The sequence below is a fragment of the Pelophylax lessonae genome (genome assembly GCF_965119305.1).
Source record: "Pelophylax lessonae genome assembly, chromosome: 1".
In the NCBI taxonomy this organism is placed as follows: Eukaryota; Metazoa; Chordata; class Amphibia; order Anura; family Ranidae; genus Pelophylax; species Pelophylax lessonae.
The window spans coordinates 796,552,848-796,577,581 of record NC_138768.1 but is presented as its reverse complement, the minus strand read 5'-3'; the positions used below and the strand labels follow the sequence as shown (position 1 = coordinate 796,577,581).

The 24,734-nt window shown below is 42.6% G+C and overlaps 1 pseudogene across 1 annotated transcript in view; it reads right to left on the bottom strand.

Moving 5' to 3' along the window:
- Window positions 1–992: 992 nt before the first annotated feature.
- LOC309549547 (putative nuclease HARBI1) overlaps window positions 993–24,734 on the bottom strand; it is a 34,817-nt pseudogene continuing 11,075 nt past the window's right edge. The window contains exon 3 of the transcript in view: window positions 993–1,124. The product of the transcript in view is annotated as a putative nuclease HARBI1 (transcript). The remainder of the gene's footprint in view (window positions 1,125–24,734) is intronic.

Sequence of the window (24,734 nt, the reverse complement as noted above, 5' to 3'; positions counted from 1 at the left end):
CTGTTGTTGGCCGACAAAATTCGTGTGCAGTCTTTTGCACTTTTCAGCGGACAGGACAGCCCTGGACAAAAGACGGCCGATCGTTCGGCCGACGATCGGTACGTGTGTACGGGGCTTTAGGTCGTCTCCCTCCTAAGACTTCAGCCAGATGGCTCGTCTAGCAGAATTATTAAGAGCAGGTGTTCTAGCCACTGATTTAACTGACTCTGCTAAGGTGTCAGCCAGAAAGGCCACAGCCACCAAAGGGAGCAATTCTCAAATCTCTTTCACAGGGGTATCAGAAGAAAGTAAATAGTCCCTCCTCTTGACCCAACCATCCAGGTTCCTAGCGACACAGGTGGAGGCCAGGGCTGGAGTAAGGTAAAAGGCTGAAGCCTTCCGCAGACTCAGCCTTCCTATCCATGTGATCCATTATCATGCCAGGGTCCTCAAAAGAGAGGTCTGATTTTTAGAAATTTGAGAGAGGGGGGCATCTTACCCGGGACACTTAAAAAATAAATATTCCACCTCAGACTAAAAAGGGGAAACGCCTCTTATGACCCCCTAGTCTGGAAAAAAAAAATTCAGTTTCCTTACGTTCAGAGAGAATTATATCCTGCAAGGAATGATGGACCGGAAAGGTCCTATGCCTACATCCTTGCAACCCATGTACATCCTATCTTGAGCAGATAGGGTACATTCTGTTCAGAAGTATAGATAGCCTTTAATAGTTCATCGACTTCTTTGACTGGAAAGAGGTATCTCGAAGAGCTAACTGCTTCTTCAACCACTGATGAAGACTCATCCTCAGACACAGAGGCTGAATTCTCCCTCTCCTCCAAGTCAGAGACAGTGTGTGAACTAATAGTTTCTAATTCCAAGGGGGGAAAGGATTTAGCAGAATATAAAGGTTCCTGTGCCAATGTGACAGATTTAGAAGTGGGCAAACCTGACCCAGCTAATTTAGAGCTAAAGGACTAAAACATGGAAACCACTTCTTTTATTGAAGACATTTACTTCTTCATGCATGCCACCGACTCAGAACCTGCTACTAGTGAAATACAATTGTCACAAAGCAGTTTTTTACAGCTGTCAGGTCGCCTAGCTCTACAATTCACACATTTTTTCTTAATGGGTCTGTCAGCCTGGAAAAGAGAAATAAAAAAAAAATTAAATTTCCAGCCTCCAATCACCCTCACTCCAAATCAGAGGAGAGACACATGCCTTGGGAACAGGGTTAGAAGTGGATGCAGCCACAGGATCAGCTTAAGCAGGTGCTCCATCTCCTACAGGGGTGTCTTCACCATCCATGGTGCCAAGAACCCCATGAATGCTGGGCCATCAATAGGAAGCGACCCGTAATTTGAATATGCCTCTGCCACTTGGGGAAATTAAGATCACAATCTTAGATAGTCTGGTGGCAGTGATGGTTGCCCAGCTCCAATACGTCCATTTCCGGCTGGGAATAAGAATCCCCGCTTCCTGTTCGGCACCATCTTGTCGTGCCACCGGAAGTGCGTCACCAAACGCCACATTGGTACACCCCGAGATGCGGACGTGCAAGGTAATGTCCAGGATGGCATCTTAGAACTCCTGGACATGCACTCCGGCAGTACCACGAGCAGGACGCACTCCAGAAGACCTAAAGGGTGCCCCGGGCTGTTGTCACCATTCTGAAAAGGGGAAGGCAAGCTTCCACAAGCATAAAGTGGGGGCTAAAGCCTTCAGGTACTGTATAATGCAACCAGACTTCAGGTACACCTAGTCTGAGCATCTAGAAGGGGGTCCACGACACTACCTGCCTGGAGTTTGCATGTTCTCCCTGTACCTGAGGGGGTTTCCTCCCACACTCCAAAGACATGCTGGTAGGTTAATTGAATCCTGTCTAAATTGGCCCTACTATGTGTTTGTAAGAATATGAGTTAGGAACCTTAGGTTGTAAGCTCCTTAAGGGTAGGGACAGATGTTAATGTACAATGTATATGTAAAGCTCTGTGTAAATTGACAGCGCTATATAAGTACCTGAAATAAATATATAAATAAAAATATATATGTAAAGTGCTGTATAAATTGACAGTGCTATATAAGTACCTGTAATAAATATTACATTTTACAGGGTAGATGTTAAGGTATTGGTGGATGCCAATATTGAACACAGAATCCAACAAATTGTTTCCCACAATTTTCATTCAGGACAGGAAATGAAAAAATGTTTTATTGCTATCCATGCCTCCGTGGACAGGTGACTACTGCACCCTTCACTAATGCATGGGCATTGTATAGACAGGAAGAGAGAGGAAAAGTAACCAAAAGGGTTGTAGCAGAAAAAAAAACTGACAAATTGAATCTTCCCTATTCCATTTAAAACAAATCAGCTTTAACTGAAATCCGGCTTAGGCTCCATTCACACCTGAGCATATAGTTTTCAGGCGTTTTTTTGGGCTTTTTTTCAGACGTTTTTTCGGGCCTTTTTCAGGCGTTTTTTGCAGGTGTTTGGAGGCAGGCACTTACATCTACCAAAAACGTTTGTAATCTGCCAACAAAGAAGCTCATGTACTTTTCTGAGCTTCAGGCGTTTTGCTTCAGGTGACAAAACGCTTAGATGTGAACAGGGCCATTTAAATGAATGGGATTTTGCTTGTTGGGCATTTTGGGACTTCAGAGATGAGTGTTTTAGGAACTGAAATATGCTCAGGTGTGAACAGGGCCCTAAAGCAGTACTATACCCAAAACAAAAAATATAATATATTGTAACCTGCCAATCATTAGATTTGGTGTCTGCATTAGTGTTCTTTTTTTAGACTCTTTTTTCACCTGGTGATCTGGCCAGTAACACACCTCCCATATTGGAGTGCCCCACTGAAGAAGGGGGCACATTTGGACAGCAGCATTGTTAAACTGGGGGGTTAGATGTTCAAGCAGATTTAAAGCCAAACCCCAGCTCACGTTTTATAAGCTGTTACATCAAACATTTTTGTTCCTTTTGGGATAAAGATTTTATACAAAAAAAATAAAGGCTGATTATTGTAAGCAGTGATCCCTGTCAGTGTTAAATTGTTTGTCCCTTCCCTGTAACTGATACATCTGCCAGAAAGCTTGTTCTTTTGAAAAACAACAGAGTTACTGGCTGGATCCCAAGATGAAAATAGAAGAAATAAAGCCTAAGTTAGAAAACGAATACAGCCATCACATCTAATGACTGAAGAGCTGGAATATAATACTGTAAATGTGATGTTTTGGGTTTAATACTGCTTTAAAAGTAATTTAATTTGCTAAATAAATATGTTAGTATGTCACAAGAGACAGTGCATACTCGAATGCTCATCATAAATAGCTGCATATGTACAGTATAGCACTCTTTTTTATGGCATGACATTACAAATCATTTTACGATTGTTAGTGCCCCAAATTATTAAACATACTTAAGAGCTGTTTATATATCTACCACAGCATTCCTAAAATAGTGATACATACCAACTAAGCTCTTAATCATGCAGAAAATAAATTTAGCTTGCATCTGGAATGCTATTTGACTTGTCATAACAATGCTAGCCCATAATATTTGACATTACAAACGCATTAATTTGTGTACTCTGCCTAGCACATCATTATTCCTTATAGAGTCTTTAGTATGGTTGTGGGTCCTTCTGGCCACCTTGAGGCTGCATTCACACTTGAGTGTAGCGTTTTCGTGCGTTTTTTTACCGCAAATTTTTAACCGGGAATTTACCGCGATTTTCAGGCGTTTTTGGAGCTAGGCATTGACATCTATCAAAAACGCTGGTAATCAGCCCAAAAAGAAGCTCATGTACTTTTTTCAGCTACAGGCTTTTTGCTTCAGGCGTTAAAATGCTCAGATGTGAACAGGGGCCATTTAAATGAATGGGGTTTTACTTGTTGGGCGTTTTGGAACTTTTTTTTTGAGCGTTTTGGAGCTGAAAAACGCTCAAAAATGCCCAGGTGTGAATGGAGCCTTAGGCTCGGTTCACACATATGCGATGCGGGAACCCTGCAAATCCACTGTGGGTTGCTGCATCGCATTCAAATCGCAGACAGCTCACACTGCCATATACAAATTGCTGGGGGTGTCAATACAAAGTTAACGACACCCCCAGATCAGTTCGTATATCGCAGTGCGAACTGACAGTTCGGACCTGAATCGTATCGCATTGGTGTGAACCAAAAAAGGGTCCTGTGCGTGTACAGTCTGAATCAGATGCAAATTCAGCCATACAATCTGTATGGCTGAATTCGCATCACACAGACATCGCATGTGATTTTCAGAGCAGTGCGCTCCAAATCACATGCGATGTCTGTCATCGCTATAGTGTGAATCAGGGCTAAAGCCGGACGTAGACAGTTGAAATTCTGACCAGTTCAGCAGAAGCTGGCTAAGATTCAAACTATGTATGGGCAGGCTGAATGTACCCAAGTCGATCGATCTACTTCAGTACAACCAGCCTGCCGGATTTTACATGCTATTATTGCTAGCGCCTAGCCACTAGCAATAAATACTGTGTTCTCCTGGCAGGGATAACTGTGTTGATGGGGGAATCGTGCATGGTTGTAGGAAAGAAAATCGCTGTGTCTATGGCTGATCTATGTATTTGAATGTTTTGCAATAGACCTAGTATTTTCATCATACAAGGGGCAAAAAAACAATGTCACATCATTCCCCAAGGCATGAGTAAATACATTTTATTATACAGTACCAATTAATTATTGTCTCTGTCTAACGCAGGTAACAAGTGTGTGTGGTAGAGGGTAAGAATGGTCCTCAAGGACTTCCATGGCCAAGGGACAGATGTCTCATTAGCATACAGCAGGTGGTGAAAGGTCTGCCTATGTACTGTAGTATTGTTGCATTATACATGCATAGTAAATGGATTGGTCACTGCTCTTTGGTGAAGAAATAATGCTGAGCCAAGGCAGGCATTTTCCCATATGATGTTAAATATGTGTAATAACAAGCACTTGTAATGCTCACAGGTTCTCCTTGTTGCTCAGTTATTTACCCCTAAGGATGACCATGCACTATGCAATTTGATTGTACAATCTGCTTTACGTTCTAATAATTTTTATTGAAAGAAAAATTTTCAAGTTATAACAAGGTACAAAGAAAACAAGTAAGACCACTAAGTTTACGACGTGCTCAGTAATGGCCAAGACATCTTGATACAATATTAACATTTATTATGATATCCAATTACTCATCAAATATCAATGTTAGATTCCATTACTATAAGCTATTCATTACGGAATATGGAAATGCTCACATATTGGAAACAGTGTTCCAAAATAAAACAGAGTATAGTAAAGAAAATGAAAAACAAAACAAAAACGAACTAAAATAAAATGAAAAGAGTGCACCAAGATGACACTAAACCTTCTATCCTCCATCAGGTACCATCATTTCTTATACACTTGAGTCCAGGCAGACCACGTAAGTTCAAAGGCAGTGAGAGAATGAGAATCGCATGCAGTAACACATTTATAAAGGTAATAAGTATTGACCCTGTGTATAATTTCAGATATCGTAGATGCATGAGTGGTTTTACAATCTCCTTTAGATCTATCATCAATTATGTAGTACAAGGGCCTGCCGGATATGATACAAATGGTGTTTGTTCATGTTAGTTTGGTAACTCTAAAGGAAATTGTAAAGAATATGTAGAATCGGATTGTATAGTGTATGGCCAGCATAAGAGCTGTTGCAAAGGATGCTCAAATTTATTGTATTGCTAGAAAATATCAAGCCATGTTTACTGGCCTTATAAAACGTAAAGGAAACCTATCGTCAATTTTAAATGTCCTGATCTAATAGCAAGTGCCACTAGGTATCTGTAATTACCTGGATTAGCCAAACACCCTTTTCTTGTGTGCCTCCTGATTCAGTTTCACTTTGTTTCTAGAGACCTGAATGCAGGGCTCAGTACCAGCAGCTGTCATCCTCATGTTCACCTACGGCTTTGTTTACACCAGGTGTGATGAGCTGCATTCGCAGCATACTTGCGCAGTAGTGTGCATTGTGTATAAAAACGGCATGTATTCAAACTTTGCGTAGCTGTGGTGTCTTTCAGGCCTCTCATTTCCTATCAATGGGCAAGTGGCCTCCTCTTTCTTTATTAGGAAGCCCTACAGACTCTTTTCATCTAGATTTCTGGAGGGCTCTTCATTACACCACTTCCTCTATTCCGCTTCCCACACATACTTTTATTTGTCACCTCACTGCCCTTGAGAAATATTTTGTACTCTCCAAACCCTTAGCCTAACAAAAAGGGAGGCCGACTTGGGACGTACGTTCTCTCCAGGTCAGCATAGCAACATTATTAGATTTGCACTCAAATCTTTAATTTGCATGAAGATACAGGAAACTAGTTTTAAAATTCTAACTCAATGGTACTACACCCCAACTCTCTTGTATAAATTCTTCCCACACACCACAGATGGGTGCTGGCGGTGCCTAAAGGAGTGGGGAGTGACACTACACATTTTTTGGCCCTGTCCCAAACTTGATCACTTCTGGCAGGAGGTTAGGAGGATTGTTCTAAGATTTACAGATTATGAAGTTCTGGTAGATCTGGCCTTCTTTCTCCTTCATGTGTCCCAACATTCCATCAAAAATCTACAAACAATCTATTATTCGTCACCTTCTCCATGTTGCCAAGTCCTGTATCCCTCTCACATGGAAAAGTCCGCAGCCACCGACAATAAGCGTCTGGCTTAACAGGGTGGAAGACATATATAAAATGGAAGACCTCATGCTTACAGCTCAGCATAAAGAGGAACGGTATTCCAAAACCTGGACGCTGTGGCAGGGGCGTAACTACAGGTGTTGCAATTGCAACCGGGCCCCATGCTCCAGGGGGCCTGTGCAGCTCCCCTGTACACCTGGATAGGAGGGGTGGCGGGGACAGCATGTAGAGTAATCACTGTCCTCCTTTTTCCTCCTGTAGCTGCAGGAGGAAAATGAAGGAGATTAGTTCCTCTGTATGCTGCCCCTGCCACTCCTATCCAGTTCACTTGTGTTCTGCTGCCCCCCCCCCCCCTGTGCTCCCTTCCCTCTCCTGCCAGCTGCTGCAGGGGGTGTGTCACAATAGAGAACCAGGAAGGGGTTGGTAAATATGTAATTTACCAGCTCCTTCCTTTTCTAAATGGACAGTCATAGTCAGGGTCGCAAAGGTCACACTTGCAACCAGGCCCTGGCATTCCACCATCGCGGGGAGGCCCCAAGATGGCAGGAAGGGGGCCCACTGCAGAACTTGTGAAAGGGTCCCACTGCGGGACTGTAATAAAGGGCCCTGCAACAAGAGTAAAGGGCCCCAGGATCAGTGGGAAGAGACCCAGGCTTGAAGGAAAGGGTCCTGACCAGGGGTCTGGGGGCCCCTTCATGGTTCCTTGCACCAGGTCCCTGAAGGTTCTAGTTACGCCTTTGCGCTGTGGAACATGTTTGTCTACTCTAATGAGGGGATGGCCCTTTTTGCCACTTAGATCATTGACTAAACTGCACTCTTTAAAGCAGAGTTCCGGGCAAAAAAAATTTTTTAGATAAAAAAATACCCCTGGGACAGTCAGGGCTAGTGCATTTAAGCAACAATAGCCTCTGAACTGTCCCCTGTTTAACTTACCTGTAAGAAGAAATACTTACCTTGAAAATGTCTTGTCCAGAGCTGCCATCTCAGGTGTAGGCAGCTGAAGCCGGAGCGTCCTCTTCGTGTCCTCTTCCGTGATGTCTGTCTCCCAGAATGCCCTGCTAGTCACTTCCGGGGCAGGCGCGTCATCCCGCAGCGGGTTCTGCGCATGCCCAGAAGCTGTTCTAATCCATCGGCAGAGAATGAGGCGCCTGCACCGGAAGTGACGAGGGACACCGGTGCAGGCGCGTTGACTCCTGGAATTGATGACGCTCATCTCCCAGGAGTCAATGCAAAGGGAGAAGTGACGTCGTGGGCCGCAACCACAGAGGGAGGAAGTGGAAGTGTTTGTAATCACTTGCTTGACATGCGAATTGCTTATTATCTTCAACTGATTTCTTATTGTATATTGCTCTCGCTTACTGTATTATGATTATGATGTATAATCTAATTTGTACACTGTTGTGTTGAAATGGAAACTTCCTTTCCAGAATAAAAAAAATATATGTAAAAAAAAATGTAGCATGTCTGCACAACGCACCTGAGCTGGTGTGAACAAGCCCTGAAAAGTGCCTCTATGGGCAATAAAGGCACTCTCACTCGGTGGACAATCTAATATTAGAGGAAATAAGGGGAAACTAAATCAGTAAGGTGCCCAAAGCGCATTTTTCTGGTCCAATATACGTAGGTAATAACAGACATATTATGGCACCTGCTCTTTAGGTTTTGTAAGTTAACATCCGCCACAGGGAAAATCAATATAATTTGTTTATACAGTGTTTGTAGTGGTGTCTTTACAAATATGGATACAAAATCTAGCCTTTCATGCAATGCCAGAAGTCTGCAAAACTCCAGTTATTATCTAGAATTCCTTGTTTGCTCCATGTTCATTTTTTTTATAGCTTTATACAAATCTAAAAAAGGTTTTGTAAGGATGTAATAATTTACTCCTATTTAAAGTGGAACTAAACTCAGTCAACATTAGTATTCATTCTTATGCTACTAGCATTAGTTCATAGATTATATTTACTTGTTTTAATTTGTTTTTAAACATTTCTTCAGCAACTTCCTGGTTTTTAGGCCAAAATTATGTCATACTCACCAGGTGTATTTTTGGGCATTTTTTCCCTTTTTTTGGAGGAGGGAAGGAGGGCTTTCTCAGCTAAGCACGCCCCATTGCCTGCATGCTTGAGCTAAGGGCAGATGGATTCCTGGAAATATATACGCTACATGAATTATCTGCCCTTTCTCAAGATGGCCTAGGCTAGAAATGCTAGGGGGGTGTTTTCCAAAGTAATTTCCCAACAACATAAAGCATGGAGAAACCGAGGGATGGGTGAATTTGCTTTGAGTATTAAAAGTTAATCAAAAAGCGTATTCAGTTTGTGATGCTTAGTTACAGTTAAAGCACTATTCAACCCAAGGGCAAACTTTTATTATATTGCAGCTTACCAATCCTTTGATGCGATGGCTGCATTTGTTTTTTTTTTTAGCCTTCCTTTTATTTTCACCTGATGATCTGGGCGGTAATTTTGTGCTAAAGCAAACCATTTAACGCTGACCAGCTTTTATTTATTCATGTAAAACCTTTATCCCAAAAGAAAAAACTGTTGTAACTGCTTGTGTAGCTGCAGTATGAACTGGAGCTTGGCTTTAGTTTGTTAGTGTATTTAAATCTGCTAGTACATCTAACTCTCCCCTCCCCCCAGACTAACAATGCTGCTGTCTGACGTGCCCCCTGTGCTCCTTCATGCAGAGTGGAGTCGCTTTAAGGCTACATCTACACAGGCCTTCCCTAAACAAAACTCTCCTGGCAGTAGAAGAAAGCTAAGCCTGAAAAAAAAGGCGATACCGCGTTATTGCCACGTTTAGCATTTGGAGTTTATTTGTTTTATTGGCCAGAGTACTTGCCTTCTTTTTCTAATCTCTCCCCTGATTTTTCTTTTCTCCTTTCCTTCTTTTTTCAGTGGTTACAATGACCACACACCTTTTGTTAAAGCGTCTTATGTTTTATTTAATGAATGAGCATTCCTAACCAATACAATAGCCTCATGGACTTCATCAATATACCTTGGTGTATAGATTATATTTTGTATTCAGCCTTAACTTGGAGTATAGGAACTTTTCACCTATAATCTTAGGATTTACTTCAAAAAGAAATATTGTTATAAGAATTCATATTATGTTCTTTTTCTGTTTTACGTTGGAAATCTTTTTATATGTCAAATTTGATATATTTATCTCTTTGGTGAATTATTGTGTCAACTACTTTGTTTACAATAAAATCTTTGTAAAAGAAATTAATAAACACCCAAGCGCTAAATGTTTAGGCGTGTTTACATGTGTTTTTGCCGCGTTTAGCTTTTGTTTTTGGCAAAAACGTTCCTCTCTTGAAGGCGATTTTTCTGTGTTCAGGAGAGGAACGATTACTGCTCTTAGGCTACGTTCACATGTGGGCGCAGTGGATCACAGGCAGAATCACCACGATTCGGAAATCATTGCAAATTGTGGGACTCTTGTACCTTTTTTTGGGCGTCATGCGTCCCACGATTCTGTTTGCGTGATGTTATCGCGATTCGGCAGGCGGAAATCGTGGCAACATCGCACAGCGTTTGGGGTGCCATGGCAAATCATGGGCATCGCACAGGCGTCCCACGATTTGCAATTATTTCAGGATCGCGGGCAGAATCGCGGTGATTCTGCCCGTGATCCGCTGCGCCCACATGTGAACGTAGCCTTAAACTCTGTGGCTCGTAAACTTTGTACATGGACACAGAGGCTTTTATTGATATGAGTTTAGGGGTTTTGGCAAAAAAATTCCATAAGCTCCTCAATTCACATTTAGTGACTGCCAGTGTACATGAGGCCTATACAGACGTGTGTTACCAGTCAGATCACCAGGTGAAAACAGAGGGAAAGAAACCTAAAAAAAAGAATACCAATACAGCCACCAAATCTAAGCTTCAATATACTACATTTTTTATTTTGGGTTTAATACACTTTAAGTTCTGCTTAAACCACTTTAAAACCGGAAGGATTTGCCCCCTTCCTAACCAGACCCTATTTTGCGTTTCGGCACTGCGTTACTTTAACGGACAATTGCGCGGTCATGCGATGCTGTACCCAAATAAAATTGATGTCTTTTTTTCTCACAAAAAGAGCTTTCTTTTGGTGGTATTTGATCACCTGTGCGATTTTTATTTTTTGCGCTATAAAAAAAACGACAATTTAGAAAAAAACAACAATAATTTTCGCTTTCTGCTATATGACATTCTCAAAAAAAAAATGTAAATTACAATTTTTTTTTACATTTTAGGCAAATTTGTTTTCTGCTACATACGAGCGGGGGCGAGAGCGTGCCACCGGCGGCGCGCGCTCGCCCCCTAGACTCCCGAGAGCGAGCAACGTACAGCTACGGCGATTCCCTTTGGAGCGCCTGCCTGCCGCCCTATAACTGCGGCGGGCGGTCGGCAACAGGTTAAGTAGGTCACATACATACAAAAACGTATAACAACTAGTATTCTGTTTCATACAGGTGCTAAGTTTTAACCTGCATTAACGCACTTGTAGCTTTATTGAGCAATTTGGACATGTTGCACAGGTGCTGAAGTCACAATCAGGTGACGCTCCTCAAATGCCCTGTGAGGTGTTTTTTTTTTTTACAAGCCTAAAATAAGAAATTAACACTTTGCAACACTATAGGTGCATTTGCAGTGCATTACGATGCACTTGTGGCACATTTTTATAGAAGTGAATAGAAGGTGTTGCAAAGTGTCAAAACGCCTGCCGAACTCTGCAGGCAGTGTTAGTTTCGTCTTGCCACAGCACTAGTGCCGCAGTATGTACATATCCATCCACTCCCTATTTGAACTATTTTAAGTGGCATTGATAGGCAGTAAGGAAGCTGTAAAAACGCAACCCAACTGCCTGTTTTCAACATCTTTGTTAGACCTCTTGCACACTGCAGCTTGTAAAAGCTCAGTACAGCTTTTTTTTTTTTTCTTTTTTACTAAGCTAAAATAAAGCCCATTATTTGTAATGTGCCTATGCACACAGGCACGTAAACAAGTGCTGTGTATTCTTCAGTAAAAAAAAAAAATAGGAAAATCAGCTTTTTTGGCCGGTAGATTACACCAAATGTGCACAAAATGCCCATTTATACATTGTGCAGAACAAGAACATGAGAATACGTTTTTGCCCATTACGTAAATACGTGCAAATACATACAGAAAAAATAAAAGTCTGAAAAAGTAGATGCTCAAACAGAAGTATCATGTGCAAGAGGCCTTACAAAAGTCTATGGGCCTTTTTAGGTGCCGATAAAAGTCACATCTGATATTAATTATTAAAATTATATCAAACATTTTTTATTTACAAAAAATTCACGTTGCAATGGAAACAGGTTTTTGTAAATAAAAAATGTTTGATATAATTTTAAGGCCTCATGAACACTTTAGCTCAAAAAGTCTGCTTTTACACGTGTCTGAGCTTTTTTTTTTTTTCTGCTTCTAAATGCCCCTCCATATTAACCTATAGCAGGGGTAATGAATTAAAATTCAAGGAGGTCCGGTCGCTAAAATTTTCTTTGGGCCGAGGTCCAATTCTGAAGTCTGTGCCATGACTCCGAAAGATGGGCAAAACAAAACGTGTTCATCAGCGTTGCTCTTAACATAAAATATGCCCATTAGAGTGCCCCCTAACATAAAATGTGTCCATCAGCGTGACCCTTAGCATAAAATTTGCCCATCAGCGTGCCCCTTAACATAAAATAAGGGGAACGCTGATGGGCACATTTTATGTTAGGGGGCACCCTGATGGGCACATTTTATGATGGTGGGATCGCTGATGGGCAAAACAAAACGTGTAAATCGGCGTTGCTCTTAACATAAAATATGACCATTAGAGCGCCCCTTAACATAAAAAATGCCCATCAGTGTGCCCCATAGCATAAATATGTCCATCAGAGTGCCCCTTAACATGAAATCTGCCCATCAGTGTGTATCACAGCATAAATATGCACATCAGCATGCCCCTTAATATAAAATATGCCCATCAGCATGACCCTTAACATAAAATAAGGGGCAAGCTGATGGGCACATTTTATGTTAGGGGCACTCTAATGGGCAGAACAAAATGTGCCCACCAGCGTGACCCTTAACATAAAATATGCCCATCAGCGTTACCCTTAACATAAAATAAGGGGCACGCTGATGGGCATATTTTATGTTAAGGGTCACGCTGATGGGCACATTTTATGTTAGGGGGCACCCTGATGGGCACATTTTATGATGGTGAGATCGCTGATGGGCAAAACAAAACGTGTAAATCAGCATTGCTCTTAACATAAAATATGCCCATTAGAGTGCCCCTTAACACAAAAAATGCCCATCAGTTTGCCCCATAGCATAAATATGTCCATCAGAGTGCCCCTTAACATAAAGTATGCCCATCAGTGTGTACCACAGCATAAATATGCACATCAGCATGCCCCTTAACATAAAATATGCCCATCAGTATGCCCCTTAGGTATTCTTTGCAAAGTGAAGCTTTACCTCATTTACTCAGCTCAGGAGCAACTGCACTTGCAGAGTGCATAGTCTATTTGCCTTTACTGTAGTAAATCAACCCCTATGTGTCTATGCACACATAGCAGTTTAGAGGCAGAAAGAAAAGGAGATGAGCTTTTGAGCATAATTCTGGCCAATAGAATGTATTAATGCCAGACTCGTGAACGCGTTTGCAAAAACACAGCTTTTTACTACGTTTTTGGTGCTGCTAAACTCCTGTAAGAGAAAAAAAAAAAACCCTCAATAGAATGCAGTGTGCATAAATCCTAACAGTTTATATCAGATGTGACTCAAAATACTTTATCGTGAATTACCTTGTGACATGTTGTAATGCATTGCAGCTCATTGCATTTAAATGTAATACTTGTTACTGCATTAGGCAGCGTTGCCCAACACACATTGTGTGAATGAACCCTAACACTGGAGAAACTTAGTCAGGGAAATTTGTGATACTACAAATTTACAAGGAACTGCAAAAGCAGCCTTGTTTTCTTGTTTTTCATCCTCTTGCTGCAATTAAGCTCTGCACATAAAGAAGCCTGTGTATATTTAATTCTACGGTCACATGAATAAGACTGAAAAAAAAAAATGTTACTTAAATTCCTGGACAAAAGATGTAAAAAGGATCCAGACTAGTAATTCTTTTCACACTTTGCTTATATAGTGTATTAGTTAGAGAGAATTGTACGTAATCTTTTAACATTTTTTTAGATACATATGTGAATGTGGTAAGCTTACGAAATAACCTAATTGGTTTGTGTGGTTGTAATAGAAATCTTTTTCTATGGTATTTATGTGTACCATTTTAATATTAAACATCCCGCTATTCTGTTTGCATGATTTTATTCATAAAAACAGGCTTGTGTTTACATATCCAAATGACTGCTTCCTAAATTAGTGTTCACCACTATGTGCTCCAATCATCCACATGCATTAGTGATAATCCCCTCATCTGATGTGCCCTCCCCTGGGGGATAAGACCAATCAATGGTCTGTATTTTGCTGTTTCATTCCTTTGCTGGCAATATTGTGATTAGAATCCTTCTATTACACTCATCTCCATACGCCCCAATCATAAAGAGAGAAAGCTGGACTTATCACGGTATGCTCACAATGCACGCCTCAGCATGATAAGAGATTGGACCCTCCCCTATGCGTTACGCCACAGGGTCACGTGGCTTCCTCAGGGGAAATCAAGCCATGTATAGGCAGACTGAATGTACCAAGTTAATCGATCGATGAACTTGGGTACAAATAACCTGCCGTTGCATGCCATTATCGCTAGCGGCTAGTATAGCCACTAGCAATAACCACTGTCTTCTCCCGGCGTGGACAGCTTCCACTGCCGGCCCCTCCCCCCTGAGTTTCTTTCCTGTAGCCTGTGGTTACTGGAAAGAAGTTTGCTCCATGTATGGGCTGCTTAAGTGGTGCAGTCTACCCACTGACCACCAACAATGTATGGGGCATTTTTCCAATGACCCCTGATAGATTAATCTTAGCTGGGGTTCCCTGAGATCTGAAAATTATTTCAAGGGTTCCTCTAGGGTGAAAAGGTTGAAAAAGGCTATTATAGAGAGTCTGTCTCTAAACAATAGATTTTCTGCAGTCTCCCAGACATGAAATGCCCACAGTACTTCTAGTAGCAAAAGACCATGTGATCTAGGCTGCCAAGGCTTTAGGTCACATGAGGAGACACATAGGTTGTTTTAGTGGCAAAGAAAATATATTTGTATTCAAAATAATTGTACCCCATGAATTTGTGTTAAGTTTACATTTTATTTATAGGTCCACTTTAGGTCCCTTTCACAGTTTTTCAGGCAGACCTAATCAGATGGTCCATGTATCCCTAGGGACAGGTGGGTATAAACAGACTTGTGTCTGTTTCCACCCCCTACCTCCAATCCGATCTGTTCTGCTTGAAAAAAAAAAAACAGAAGGGAATCTGTTCCCCTTTGTCTAGGCAGGTTGGAGGGCAGTTGGTTGTAAACGGACAACTGGTCTGTATACACCCAACCATGAGCATGTGTCCGTATCCGCATTGCCTAAATCTGTCATCCACCCGGTTCTCCAGGATTTATATTTTTTGTATACTTACATTTGGCCAGCTTGGCTCAAGGTAAGTATGCATAGCTGATATCCAGAGGGCCACTGGGGATGCTGAAAATACAGTAAACCCCCCCTCCATCGCGGTTCAGTTTTTGCGGTCCCGGTATATTGCGTTTTTTTCTGTAATGTTATTTTACTATATAAATCATTGAAAATTAAATATTTTTGTGTTTTCTATAGCTCTTGCTCTGTCTCTCAGTATATTTTATGTGTTTAAATGAGTTTCTATGGTTTTAAAAGTGTGTTTAACTACCTCAATACTGGGCACTTAAACCCCCTTCCTTCCCAGACCAATTTTCAGCTTTTAGCGCTGTTGCATTTTGAATGACAATTGCGCGGTCATGCAACACTGTACCTACACCAAATTTATGTCATTTTTTCCCCACAAATAGAGCTTTCTTTTGGTGGTATTTGATCACCGCCAGGTTTTTTCTTTTTTGGTGCACAAATAAAAAAAAACCGAAAAGTTTGAAAAAAAAAAAAAGTTTTTTTGTTTAGGTTATAAAATTTTGTAAATAGATACGTTTTTTCCTGCACTGATGACGCCGCACTGACAGGCACTGATGACGAGACACTGATGGGGTGGCACTGGTGGGGTGGCACTGATGGGGTGGCACTGATATGCAGCACTGATGGGCACTGATAGGTAGCACTGATATGCGGCACTGATATGTGGCACTGATAGATAGCACTGATATGCAGCATTGGTGGGCACTGATAGGCAGCGCTGATGGGCACTGATAGGCAGCACTGATGGGCACTGATCGGCGGCACTGATGGGCACTGATGGGTGGCACTGATGGGCGGCACTGATCGGCACTGATGGGGGGCACTGATGGGCACTGATAGGCAGCACTGGTGGGCAATAATGGGCACTGGTGGGCGGTACTGATAGATGGCAATAACGGGCACTGGTGGGCAGCACTGATAGATGGCATTGGTGGGCAGCACTAATAGGGGGGCACCACTGGCAGGCTCTCTGAGCCCTGTTTGCCATCCCTGGTGGCCATGGTGGGCATCCCTGGTGGTCATGGGTGGGCATCCCTGGTGGCTCTAGTGGCACCCCCTCCCCCCAGGGCTGCACTGGTAATCAATCATCTGATTACCAGCACAGACCCCCCCCTGTGATCAGTGAGTAATTAGAAATACTCACTGATCACCCCGGCTGCAGCACCGATCCTCTCCTTCTCCTCACACTGACAGGATCTGTCAGGAGGAGAAGAGATCGAAGCCGTTACAACGGCTGTATTGACATTACATGACGGCTGTGATTGGTCAGAGCCGTCATGTGATCAGGAGGGCCAATCACAGGGCCCTCCTGCCGAGTGATGTTGCTCTGTGTCCTAGGGACACAGGCACATCGAGATCGCGCCGCTGCGCGTGCCCGCGGCGGCACGATCTCTCTCCTTCTGAAGGACGTTCCGGAACGTCCATTCAGAAGGACGAGACTCCCACCCGGCCGTATATGTACTATGGCCCGGGTGGGAGGTGGTTAAAGACCTTAAAATGCTTTTAAAAGTACAGTGACAGTAAAAAAACCATGCCTACAGTGTATTTTAATAGGGTTTTTCTATTTCGCAGATTTTCACTTTTCGTGGGTGGGTCCGGAACGTAACCCCCGCGATGGAGGGGGGTTTACTGTACCTGTAGTAGCTAGCTACATACAGTGAGAGCCGCAATCTTCTTCTAGCAAAGTTCATTGTGGGCATCTTCTGCTCTGCGGGTCTCTTGCTCTGCACTGTTGCTGTTCAAAGAATGTCTTTCCTTTTTTTTCCCCAATTAATACAGGGTATTCTCTGACTGGGTGACATAAAGAGATGTGGTGGTGACATCATGAAACCCATATTGTCCAATTAAAGGATGCCTTGTATTCATTTTAAAAGTACAAGGCATTCTGTGAAGGTGCTGAGCGAAGCCAAATTCACCTGGCCAAATTGAGGTATTCACCCAGTTTGCAAAAAATACATTGAACAATATATTAATGGTCATAGAGCTGCAATCAAAGGGAAGTGCAAGAAACCAAAATAATAAACATACATACTCACCTAAATGGCTGCAGCTGTTCCCCGCTGGCTCTACTCCAAGAACTGAGCGATCAAAGACTGCTGATCTCTCAGTTCTCAGATCCACTCTGAGTACAGAGCAGTGGCTGTCAGTAACTCCTCTCTGCCCTTTCCCCTGTAGAGCTAACTAGAGCCCTGTGCTGTGAAGAGGGCTGGAGTGGCTGGCTCAGGCTTTTGGAGGCACGCTGAGCCAGCTGCTGGTCAGTCATCTTGGTGGATCCTTACATTATTGCCAGGATCCCTGCAGAGCGTGGACTGGCTCTGTCAGCTGAATCTGGGTCACAGGAGTGCAGAACTAAACTAAACCCACAGGGGAAGTATGGCCAGAAAAGCTTTGCTTTTAGCTTAACACCTTCCTTCCTGGCCTGTAGCAAAATGTTGGCCGAGTGGTGGCGTAATTGTTCTGACTGGACAACATATGATGTCCTTCAGAACAAGCCACTCGTGCGTGCCCCTGGGGGGTGTGGCGATCGGTGGTGCAGTGTGTCGTTCGGACACTGCGTCTCTGATCACAGTAAAGAGCCTATGACGTAGGCTCTTTATTATGCGATCAGCTGTGTGCCATACAAATAGGAAGTGCCAGTTATCAGCAGTCCTCTACTCACGCTAACAGCGCATAAGTAGAGGAGAGCTGATAAGCGGCTTTCCTGACGGAGGATTTGCACTGATAATCAGTGCATTGATTATCAGTGTAGTCCCATCAGTGATGCCTGCCAATGTCCACCAGTGATGCCAGTCAGTGCCCATCAGTGATGCCCATCAGTGCCTATAAAGGCTGCCCATCAGTGCTGCATATCTGTACCACCTATCAGTACCCATCAGTGCTGCATATTAGTTCCTCCTTATCAGTGCCGCCTCATCAGTGCAGCCTCATCAGCGCACATCAGTGAAGAACAAAAATTACTTATTTACAAAATTTTGTAGCAGAAACTAAGAAAAACTTTTTTTTTCTGCATTTTCTGTCTTTTTCATTTGTTTAGCACAAAAAAAGAAAAACTCAGTGGTGATTAAATACCAACAAAACAAAGCTCTGTATTTATAAAAAAAAAAAAAGGGTGGCCGTTGGAAGAGCTGGTTATGTGACTTTGACAGGTCATGTTCACTGCGTTAAGGCAATCTTTTTATTTGAATGGGTTGTCAGTGCATCAGAACAGACCAAAAAATGGACATGCTTAATTTTCAGCAACTAGTGTTGCAATATGTTACCATGTGTTTCACTGAGTTTCAGCCAATGCATATGCATTCTTTTATTGCTTTGGGGTACCATTGAAACTTAAAGTGTTTCGTTTCTTTTTAAATGTAGTGAAATTTATTTTTTCTAGGGATAGATCGATATGTTTTTTTCAGGGCCGATACCAAACCCGATATTTTGGTTACAACGTATCAGTATCGGCCGATATGGGCTGATATTTTGTACATTTAAAGTTTTGAAAAATACAATTTTTGACACAAATCTGGTACTGAACATGTTAATCTTTGTTTAATGCTTAATGGCTGGTTTGCTGGCACCCTGTGGTGGGTGGCTGGCTGTCTGGCACCCTGTGGTGGGTGGGTGGCTGACTTGCTGGCACCCTGTGGTGGGTGGCTGACTTGCTGGCACCCTGTGGTGGATGGCTGGCTGGCTGGCACCCTGTGGTGGGTGGTTGGCTGGCTGGCACCCTGTGGTGGGTGGTTGGCTGGCTGGCACCCTGTGGTGGATGGCTGGCTGGCTGGCACCCTGTGGTGGGTGGGTGGCTGGCTGTCTGGCACCCTGTGGTGGGTGGTTGGCTGGCTGGTACTCTGTTATAGGTGGGTGGCTGGCACAGAGGCTGTGGGTGGCTGGCTGGTACAGGGCCTGTGGGCGGCTGGCTGGTACAGGGCCTGTGGCTGGCTGGTACAGGGCCTGTGGGTGGCTGTCTGTCTGGCACCCTGTCTATGGATGGCTGTCTGTCTGGCACCCTGTGGTGGGTGGCTGGCTGGCACCCTGTGGTGGGTGGGTGGCTGGCTGGTATAGGGCCTGTGGGTGGCTGGCTGGCTGGTACAGTGTCTGTGGGTGGCTGGCTGGCTCGCTGGTACAGTGCCTGTGGCTGGATCGCTGGTACAATGCCTGTGGCTGGCTGGTACAGGGTCTGTGGATGGGGTGGCTGGCTGGCACCGGGCTGCTGTGGGTGGGTGTATGGCTGTGATACACTCCCTCGAGACTAGTCCCGACTCCAAACGAAGCTGTCCAAGGCGAGGGAGGCGGCCTAAGAAGGCAGAATGACATCACAAAAATATCGGCAATATCAGCCGTTTCCGGGGCCGATACCGATATATCGGGGAAAGTGCATATTGGCCTTGCCGATATTCAGTCTATTCCTAATTTTTTTCCAAAACAATTGCCATTGAAAGCTTGCTGCGCAAATACAGCTTGACAAAAAATATTGCAACGTCCGCCATTTTATTCTCCGGAGTCTTTGCTAGAGATATATCTATATATATATATATATATATATATATATATATATATATATATATAGGCTTGATCCTTAAGTGGTTAATTACTTTTCTATTTAGCAGGTATTAATATCTAAATATAGTCATGCACCTTTTCATTAAGTCCCCTAACTGATGCTACCACATATTAAAGTGTTACTAAACCCACAGTAAACCAACAGTACTACAGTAACAGTGTTACCAACAGTAAAATAATTATATATATATATATGCAGTAAAAAATGCTTGTTATACTCACTGTGGACCCTAAGGGGTTAATCCTCTGCATTGTGTAAAAAGGCTGTTTGATCCTGTATGCACAGATCCTCCTCTTCTTTCACTGACTCCAAAACAGGTCCGGATAAACTGTATATGGAGTCAGGCTGCACATGCTCGGTTTAGTGTGTATTGCTAGAGAGTTTTTTCTTTCTTGGGAGAGTCCATGCGATTAGTACAGGGCCAATCAGCACTGTCCAGATAGGGTATCAGGGGTCCTGCATCCTGAAAGGACAGCTCCATTCAGTATGAAAACTCCTCCTACAAGCTTTAACCAGACACTGATGGAAGTCACAAAACTGCTCTAACTGCTGATGAGAAAAGGTATTTATCAGTTTATATTTACTAAAATAATTGCATTTCCGTGTTCTGTGTACTGTGGGAGACCAGATACAGTGAGTGCAGGGTCCTGGGTTTAGTAACACTTTTAAGCCAATCTTCAGCCATAAATTGAAAGTGGCCCTTGTATACCCCCCTTACGCTCCACTACCTGTATAGCGGCTTTTTTTTTTTTTAACATATGCTGTGTCTCCTGGGATCTATACGTCAAGTATCCCAGGAGACCTTACTGTTTCATTCACAGAGGAGGAGGGGGTGCGGGCATAGTGGTGAGAGGCCTGTCCGCTGAACCCAAAAGAGCCACTGTGCCTCTTGATGATATCAGAAGCTACGTGGCAGCACAGTACTGAGCGGTGGTAGGGCATGAGAGGATCCCAGCGGGATAACCCTAGATGGGTGAGTATCTGAAACATGCAGATCCCACCTCCTGGTAAGAGGAGGGTAAAAGAAAGAAAAAAAAAAAAAAACACAGCAGGGGGGTTGGGTGGAGATCTGTTTTAAGGATCTTTGACACGGGAAATGCCTATATGTATTAATGTGAGTCTTGTAATATATCCGATTACACCTGCTCCACTTAGTAATTGCTAAATAAATTCTGTATGAGTATTTGGTATGCCTACTCTTGAATGTCTACATTCATGCATAATATTCTCTGGTTGGTATTGCCATTTTGGGCGTATCATAGAAATGGAAGCTGTTCTGTACATTAAGGTCAGCCTCACCCAAAGCTTACATTGCAGGTTTTAGGTTGCACCATTTGCTTGAATTTTTCTTATGAATTAAAATTCATCTTTCTATTATAATTCAACCTCACCGCCATTTAGAGGTGCCACATTCTTGCAGTTGGAATCTCCCTTTAATCTACAAATTTATTCTACAGTACAGAAAATCATCTGTGAGAACTTGACACCAGTAATTGATTTTGTAATAGCTGCAACCAAACAAGAAAGTAAAAAAAGGCCTGTTCTCACCTATTTATTTTGAGGCACACATTATACCATGTAATAATGCATGTACAAAGATTTGTCATTGTTCCTGCCTGAGGCTAGTTAACATAATGTATATGCAGCATGTTGGCATGCACTGGCCAAAAAGTCATGTCCATTTTTGTTATCCATTAATGTACATTAAATGCATTATAATAGGCTTGAATAGGACTGGCAGCTCTTGTTAACACATCAAACATGCACTAAAAATGTACTTCAACACAAGGGTATAATTTGAATCCATCTGGAATGTGTGGATGGCCCGTGTAGATAAAAGAAGCTGTGCTGGATGATTCATTATGAGGATTGCTTCCCAAACTGGCAAACTTTAGAAATAGTGATCGATATCCTTGAGTCAGTGAAAAAAAAATATATGTGGAAAGTTGTGTATGAAGCGTTGTTAGAAAATATAATATTGCTTAATTCATCAAACCACTAACTACTTGACCAGGCATGTCCAACCTGCGGCCCGAGGGCCGCATGCGGCCCAGAACTGCAGCCAATGCGGCCCACTGCCCCCTGACAATTTTTTTTTTTCTGGGGAGGAAGGAAGTCAAGTCGGGGGCAAGGCCACAGCGGCTTCCAACCAACTGTAGGCAGAGGCTGCAACTGCATTGGATGGGCACGCACTGGTGAGGCTGCACTGGATGGGCATGCACTGGCGAGGCTGCATTAGAAGAGCACTGATCAGGCTGCATTGGATGGGCATGCACTGGTGAGGCTGCATTGGATGGGCACTGATCAGGCTGCATAGAATGGGCACTGAACAGGCTGCATTGGATGGGCACGCATTGGATGGGTACTGTTTAGGCTGCATTGGATGGGCACGCACTAGGCTGCAAGCGCCGTGCGATCTCCCGGCTGCTGCGGGAGACTTAGGATGTCTGCAGTCAGTGACAGAGCCGCTGCTTCCTGTATAGCTCCCGGCTCTGTCACAGGCGGAGTGACATGAAATACACTCACGCCTGTGACAGGAGCCATACAGAAAGCAGCGGCTCTGTTCTCTACTGCAGCCGCTGGTACCTCCAGCAGTACCCGCATGACCAGCATTACCCGCCAGCAGTAACCGCCAGCATTATCCACCAGCATTACCCACCAGCAGTAACCACCAGCAGCCTGCAAAATAAGTAGAAAAGGCATTGTGTGTAAATTGTAGCAATATGTCCTTGTTCATACATGTACATTTTCTAGCTGCCTAAGTCATATGTGCTAGGGGTGCAACTATCAACCAGCACATAACTGTAAATATCCCAGCATGTGCAGTGTTTCTGACTCCTACCACCATGACTTCCTTTAATATCTCTCAGAAGAAGTAAACCTCCGCATACTGATTCAATTCCATTGGTCATCCTCTAGTTGTGTTAAATTAGTGCGGGGGAGGGGGGGGGGGTAGGCGCGGGAAGGGCGCGGTGGCGTTTTATTACTTATATACCTTAACTATAGTATATATTTTATATGCGGCCCGAGAAAATTTCTCTACACTCAATGTGGCCCAGAGAAGCCGAAAGGTTGGACACCCATGTACTAGACCATACATTTAAGATAATTCCCCATAACAATGTTTTTTTTTGTCTTCGATCCGGATAATCTTTACTGTGGTGTTACTTTTTTCTTTATTTTAAAGAGCCTCCCTGCCATCCTCCTTGCCCTGATTCTTGAACTTTTTGGGGGAATTTCATCCTGGTTGATGGTAACATTGCTTAATTTACTTCATTGACCCAATTTGTTCCATGACATGTACTTCAACATCTCCTGTGTGAACAAAACATTTTTTTGGCATTCCTCCACCCCAAGACTGTTGTTAATATTCACATGCAACTTGCTTAAAAAAAAAAAAATGATTCAATAGATATACGTAATACACATTAAAGCATTTATACTTGACAGCCTAACTGTAAATGTACGTCAATACTTTGACGTTAAATACCAGGGTTATGGCAGCAGCTAGCTGATGCCTGGGCAGGAAGCCGAGTGAGGGCAAAATAGCCCCCCACTCAGCTCTATGCCCTTGGAGGACCAAAGCGATGTCTGATGTCACTTCCGCTACTTGGGCTTAAAGGGATTTTTTTTTTTCTGAAAGTCGAAATTACATTTTAATTTATTTATTTTTGCTTTTAAAGGTTAAATAAGAGCTCTTTTTGACCCCATATCTCTCAATAAAGAGGACCCGTCATGCCTACTTCTATTACTAGAGTTGTTACATTTCTTGTAATAGGAACAAAAGTGATAAAAAAAAAATGAAAGGGACTTTGTTAAAATAAAAAGTAAAATAAATGAGTAAAACTTTTTTAAAGCACCCCATACGTAAGTCGTGCCCGTATATGTAAACAGTGTTCAAGCCACACAGGTGAGGTTAGTGCAAGACCTCCTCTATAACTCTAAGCAGGTAACCTGTAAATATTTTTAAAGCGTCGCTTATGGAGATTTTTAAGTACTGTAATTTGTCGCCATTCCATGAGCGTGCGCAATTTTAAAGCATGACATGTTAGGTATCTATTTACTTAGTGTAACATCATCTAACACATTATACAAAAAATCTCTAACTTTACTGTTTGTTTTTTAAATTCATTAAAGTGTATTTTTTTTTTTTAAAACTGCATTTGAAAGACCTCTGCGCAAATAAAGTGTGACTTCAAATATTGCAGTGACTGCAATTTTTTTCTATAGGGTCTCTGCTAAACAAAAATGTATAATGTTTGGGTAATAGTAATTAGTAATTTTCTAGCAAAAAATACTGATATTTACTTGTAAACAACAAATGTTAGAAAAAGGCCTCATCTTAAAGTTGTTAAAATGACAGTAATACTCCTTATAGGATGTTTATATAATTCATTTCTAAACATCAATGGGATAGCACCAAAAATAAACATGTATTTAAAGACTGTACAGAACTACTTGAAAGCAAAAAATAGGAACACATGGTGCTGCTTTGGAACATAAACTCTAATATATGCCAAGGGGACGTGTGTACTGATCTAGCATTCAAAGGACTCCCTTGAGTGATAGCTATAAGATTATTTGGAGGCAGCCCCCTCATCCGCAAAGATTCAACAACACACCAGAAGCCCAGACGTAACCTTTACAAGGCAGCTAAAGATATCTAATGTGTGTCTGCACCACATCCAATAAAAAGCAAAGATGGCAGCCGCTCTAATCTGTTTCAAATTAGCAAACAAAGAAAGGTACACATGGACTGGAGAATAAATGAAACAATATGGTATGTTATCCTTGTTTAATCTTTGCAAACAATCCTAGAATCAGGAGCATAGTATGATTGGATTAGGTTGTGCATGGGCAGTCAGTGGCCGTGTACAGGAGGATTGCTCACTCTCC